The following is a 6,393-nucleotide window of genomic DNA, read 5'->3' as shown; positions in this document are numbered from 1 at the left end:
GAGGAAGATCTCGAGCTCCTTATTTTTCTGCATCCGCTCTCCATGGTATAGCTTTAAACGATGTCCATTAACTTTGATAAGTTCAGAGCTGGAAGGATGGCTTAGGTGATAAACTCCGTACGGTTCGGCCTTCTCTACTCTGTATGGACCATCCCATCTTGATCTCAACTTGCCTGGCATGAGCCTCAGTCGAGATTTGTAAAGGAGGACTAAGTCTCCAGGTTGAAACTCTTTTCTCTTAATGTGCTGATCATGTACAGCCTTCATCTTCTCCTTGTATAGTCTGGAGTTCTCATAAGCTTCTAGGCGAAGGCTTTCCAATTCTTGCAGTTGCAATTTCCTTTCAGCTCCGGCTTCCTCAATTCCCATGTTGCACTCCTTTACTGCCCAAAAGGCTTTGTGCTCGACTTCAACAGGGAGATGACAAGCTTTTCCATAGACTAAGCGGAAAGGACTCATCCCAATGGGTGTCTTGTATGCGGTTCTGTACGCCCAAAGTGCATCTTGTAGCCTGGTGCTCCAATCTCTTCTATGAGGTTTGACTATCTTCTGCAAGATACGCTTTATCTCTCTGTTTGACACCTCGGCTTACCCATTAGTCTGAGGATGGTAGGCTGTTGCAACCTTATGAATTATTCCATACTTCTTTGTTAATCCTGTTAGTCTCCTGTTACAAAAATGGGTGCCTTGATCGCTCACGATTGCTCGTGGTGATCCAAAGCGACAAATAATGTGGTTTCTCACAAAGGAAACAACAGTGTTAGCATCATCAGTGCGGGTAGGAATTGCTTCCACCCATTCTGAAACATAATCCACAGCTAACAATATATAAAAATAACCATTAGAATTTGGAAATGGACTCATGAAGTCAATGCCTCAAACGTCAAAAATTTCACAGAAAAGCATAATTTGTTGAGGCATCTCATCCCTCCTGGATATATTACCAAATTTTTGGCATGGGAAACAAGATCTACAAAATTCAGCAGCGTCTCTAAAAAGTGTAGGTCACCAGAATCCACAGTCTAAGATTTTTCTAGCTGTTCTTTGAGGGCCAAAATGTCCTCCACTCCCAGACGAGTGACAGGCCTCTAAGATGGACTGGAATTCTGATTGAGGCACACACCGTCTAATTACCTGGTCAGCACCACATCTCCATAAATATGGGTCATCCCATATATAATATTTACACTCGCTTTTCAGCTTGTCTCTTTGATGCTTAGAAAAGTTTGGAGGAAAAGTGCGGCTAACTAGGTAATTAGCTACAGGTGCATACGAAGGGACTACCTCAGATACTGCTTGCAGGTCATCAAATGGGAAATTATCAGCTATAGGAGTGGGGTCATCTGAAATGTGCTCAAGGCGACTCAAGTGGTCTGCCACTAAATTCTGGTTACCACTCCTATCCTTAATTTCTAAATCAAATTCTTGTAATAGCAGTATCCAACGTATAAGCCGTGGTTTGGACTCCTTTTTAGCTAATAGATACTTTAGAGCTGCGTGGTCCGAGTACACTACTACCTTCATACCCAGTAAATAGGCTCAGAATTTATCCAGAGCAAAAACAATAGCAAGAAGCTCTTTCTCAGTAGTAGTGTAATTGGATTGTGCTGTATCTAGAGTTTTAGACGCATAAGCAATAACAAAAGGGTCCTTACCTTCACGCTGAGCCAATGCTGCTCCTACTACATGGTTGGAAGCGTCGAACATTATTTCGAATGGCTGGCTCCAGTCTGGTCCTCTCACAATTGGATCTTGAGTCAGGGCGGTTTTCAGCTTATCAAACGCTTGTTTGCAATCTTCACTGAACTCGAACTCAATATCCTTCTGCTGTAGTCTGGATAAGGGAAGTGCTACCTTCCTGAAATCCTTAATGAATCTCCTGTAAAAACCTGCATGGCCAAGGAATGAGCGGACTTCCCTCACAAAAGAGGGGTAAGGTAAACCAGAAATAACATCCGCCTTTGCTGGATCTACAGAAATGCCAGTATTAGACACAACATGTCCTAGTACAATCCCTTGTTTAACGATAAAGTGACATTTTTCAAAGTTTAATACAAGGTTTGTACTGACACATCTATCTAATACTCTAGATAATCCATCTAAGCAAAGGCTAAAGGAATCGCCATAAACACTAAAATCATCCATGAAAACTTCCATACAGTCCTCAATAAGATCAGAGAAAAGACTCATCATGCACCTTTGGAAGGTAGCTGGTGCATTGCACAAGCCAAAGGGCATTCTCTTGTAAGCATAAGTCCCAAAAGGACATGTAAAAGTAGTCTTTTCCTGATCCTCAGGAGCTATATGAATCTGGAGATAACCTGTGTAACCATCTAGAAAACAATAATGTGATTTACCTGACAGGCGATCCAGCATTTGATCAATGAATGGAAGAGGATAGTGATCCTTACGAGTTGCTTGGTTGAGGCGTCTGTAGTCAATGCAGACCCGCCAAGCGTTCTGTACTCTGGTTGCTATGAGCTCTCCATGCTCATTCTTCACTGTAGTGACTCCAGACTTCTTTGGTACTACTTGTACTGGGCTTACCCATTCACTGTCTGAGATGGGATAGATGATATCTACCTCTAGTAGTCTGGTCACTTCCTTTTTGACAACCTCTAAGATAGTGGGGTTCAGTCTTCTTTGGGGTTGACGAACAGGCCTTGCTCCCTCTTCTAAAAATATTCTGTGCTCACATACTTGAGGGTTAATGCCTACTATATCTGCCAAACTCCACCCAATTACCTTCTTGTGCTTCCTCAGCACACTAAGTAACTGCTCTTCTTGTTGAGAAGTGAGTTCCCTTGCAATGATAACTGGACACTTTTGCTTGTCCTCAAGGTAAGCATATTTGAGGTGTGGAGGAAGGGGTTTTAATTCTAACTTCTGATCATGGTCAGGCTCTGAGTTGTCTGGAGCTGGTAACAATGGTAAAGCACTGTCATTGTCCTCTGAGAATGTCCCCACACTTGGACCTTGTCCTGTGTGCTTCTCCTCTAATTCCTCCTGGTGAACTTCAGCTACAGTTTCATCTATGATGTCACACTAGAAGATAGAATGATCTTCTGAAGGGTGCTTCATAACTCCATTCAGGTTGAAACTTACTAATCGGCCATCTATTTCAAAAGAGTATGTTCCTGAAAAAGCATCCAATTTGAACTTTGATGTCTTCAGGAAAGGTCTTCCAAGTAGGATTGATGATGGCTTCTCTGAGTCATTTTGAGGCATCTCTAGAATATAAAAATCAGTGGGGATTGTGAGTCCCTTAATGCCCAATAATACATCTTCAGTAACTTCAACCACTGTAATAATGCTCTTATCTGCTAACACAAAACGAGCTGCCGACCTTTTTAAGGGAGGGAGTCTCAAAATATCATATATAGACAAAGGCATTATACTCACACATGCTCCTAAATCACACATGCAGTCAGAAATTATCACACCACCAATAGTACAATTAACTATACAAGGACCTGGGTCACTACACTTTTCAGGTAAACCTCCCATTAAAGCAGATATGGAACTACCTAAAGGAATAGTTTCTAATTCATTAATTTTGTCTTTATGTATACATAAATATTTTAGAAACTTTTCATATTTAGGTACCTGTTGAATAACATCAAAAAGAGGAACAGTTACCTCAACCTTTTTGAATATCTCTACCATTTTGGGATCAGGTTCCAGCTGCTTCCTGGGCTTCCTTGCAAGTTGTGGAAATGGAATGGGAGTGGTGTCTTCTGCAGTGTCTGCACCCTTTGGTGCTTCCTCCTGTGGTTGAACTTCTTCTTTTTCAGCCATGTCCTGTATATCCTCTTCCTCTTCAACATCTTCTATTTTCACTACCTCTTCAGCTGAGGCGTGTTCTGGTGGTCTTGGCTTCTCCTGATTCCTCTCCTGCAGTGTGGTTCCGGACCTTAGGGTGATGGCATTAATGCCACCCTTTGGATTGGGTAATGGTTGAGAGGGGATTCCACTGGAGCTCAAAGGATGGTTATTGGAGTTATTCATTGATCCAATCTGTGAGACAAGAGCTTGCAAAGTAGAGTTCAGACCATTTAGTGTAGCATAAAGGTTATTTTCCATGGTCTGTTGTCTCCGATCAATAGATTGTAGTAAGTCATCATTAGAAGATGAAGAAGGATAAGTAATTTGAGAGGTCTGCTGTTGGGTATTCTGTGGTCCTTGGGATTGCCTCAGGTGAGGTGCTCTGTAAGGCTGGTTCTGGTTTTGCTGTTTGTTATTGTTATTATTCCACCTCTAATTTCCCTGATTGTCTCTGCCTCCTCTGTTGTTGTTGTCCCTACAATTCTGGTTAGAATTGTCCTGCCAGCCATGGCTGTAATTGCCACCTTGATTGTACCCTTGGTTGGGGCGGTCATAGAAGTTATGAGTGACTGACACGGTGTTGTCTTCCTGCTGGAGCTGCGGACACTCATAAGTATAGTGGCTATAATCAGCACAGATTCCGTAAACTCTCTATGGGACTAACTGTTGGTTTTGCTGTGGTGGAGAAGGTTGAGCTTGCTGAACTTGTTGTTGATTCAATTGCATCTGCTTCAGTAAGTTGATCATTTCACAGATACTTTGAGTTAGAGCAGCAGTCTCTCTGCTAGAGGATACTTCTGCAACGGCTTTTGAACGGCATTGTTTCTGCCTGTGATTCCAAGTAGATTCAGCTAAGTCGCTGATCAATTACCATGCCTTATCAGTGGTCTTGTACTTTTTTATAGACCCATTGCTAGCACTTTCCAATGTGGTCTTATCTGGGGGCCTCATGCCCTGTGTGACGTAACCGAGTAACACTATCTTGTCAATCATATGGTGGGGGCATGCTTCTAGAAGATTATTGAAGCGCTCCCAGTATTCATAGAGAGTCTCAGATTCATCCTGAACAATCATGGAAATGTCTTTCCTCAGTTTATCAGTAACTTCAGCTGGAAAGAACTTTTCCAGAAATTATCTTCTGAGTATATCTCAGTTGGATACAGTTGCTGCGGGTTGAGTGTAGTACCACTCTCTTGCCTTTCCCTCAAGAGAAAACGGGAAAGCTTTCAGCAAAATTGAAGTTTCATTTGCACCATCACGCTTGACGATAGAACAGACTATTTGAAAATCTCTCAGGTGCTTGATAGGCTCTTGATCAGGCAAGCCATGAAACTTGGGCATCAAATTGAGCAGTGCGGTCTTTATTTCAAAGTCTGTAGCCACCGCTGGGTGATGCGCTTGAAATGATTGCATTGTAAAATCAGGGGCTCCAGCCTCCTGGATAGTAACTCTCCTAGCTGCTGCCATGTTACCTACACGTAAATCAACTAAATAAGTAGAACGGGGGCTGGTTTCTTTCTCTAGTGACGTTTCAGATCCGCCCTCAGAGAGGACTAACTGACGCCGAGCTTGCCTTATTCGTGAAATAGTTCTTTGAATCTCAGGATCGAATACTAGCAAGTTAGGATCAGGAAGTGAACGCATCATTTAACGAAAGAAACAAGCAGCTCATGGTAGCAAGATAAAATAAAATGCAAATAAATAAAATCCAATTAATAACTTTAGCACTCTATTGCAACTCCCCGGAAACGGCGCCAAAAATTGACGTGGCGGAAATTGGCTAATTAAGAATTGATATAAGTTGTGCGTTGCAAGTATAGTTCTTAACCAACCAGAAATCCGCTTATCAATTTAGAAAGGGTGTCACAAAAATTAAAATTAAAATACTGGGAGTATGAATCCCAGGTCGTTTCCCAACGAGTTGCAGAAAGGTGTGCTATTTTGTTAATCCGATATTTTCAGAAAGAGTTTGAGTTGAATAAACAGGAAATTAAATTGGGGAAATCAAGTAATTTAAATAAAAGCCTTGACTGGGAGTAGATTAGTTGGAGGCCCTATTCTTGTTGCAGTACTCTCAAGATTAATTGATAATTGAAGGTCGTTCTGTTTAGTTATCCCTTACTAAATAAGGGAAAGTCAAACAAGTTGGAATGATGTTTCTACTCACAAGTCCCAATCCGCTTACTGGGAAGGATTGGCGTTAGTGACTAGAGAGCCATCTAACAATAACTCTAATTACAATTTCTCCTTTGAACATTCCAACTGAAGGGTTCCTTTCAATCAACTCCCCATCAAGTTAGGGAACTACTCGCTCATTGTGAATGTAGAACTCATAATATAGGAAAGGGAATTAAAGAAAGACATGATAAATAAAACTCAAAGGGATCAATTAAAAATAGAAGTAACTGTTGTATTAATAAATTCTAAAATAATTCAATAATAAAATTGAGTAAATTAAAGGACATGGAAGAGTAAAGCCAAGTAAAGTAAACGAACTAGAATGACGAAGTTTTGGTGAGGTAATAACTCTTCTCGATATCCCAATGCAAAGAACAATAGAAAATAAAA

General features: G+C 41.2%; 1 non-coding gene across 1 annotated transcript; it reads left to right on the top strand.

Moving 5' to 3' along the window:
• The first annotated feature begins 4,812 nt into the window (after positions 1–4,812).
• On the top strand, positions 4,813–4,920 carry LOC148572042 (small nucleolar RNA R71). The gene has a single exon (XR_015908387.1). It is a non-coding gene; the product is annotated as a small nucleolar RNA R71 (small nucleolar RNA).
• The last annotated feature ends 1,473 nt before the right edge of the window (positions 4,921–6,393 follow it).

The sequence above is a fragment of the Arachis ipaensis genome, chromosome B3 (assembly GCF_059453495.1).
Source record: "Arachis ipaensis isolate K30076 ecotype BB chromosome B3, ASM5945349v1, whole genome shotgun sequence".
NCBI lineage: Eukaryota > Viridiplantae > Streptophyta > Magnoliopsida > Fabales > Fabaceae > Arachis > Arachis ipaensis.
Note: the sequence above shows the minus strand (reverse complement) of the source record. Positions and strands in the feature narration are given on the sequence as shown.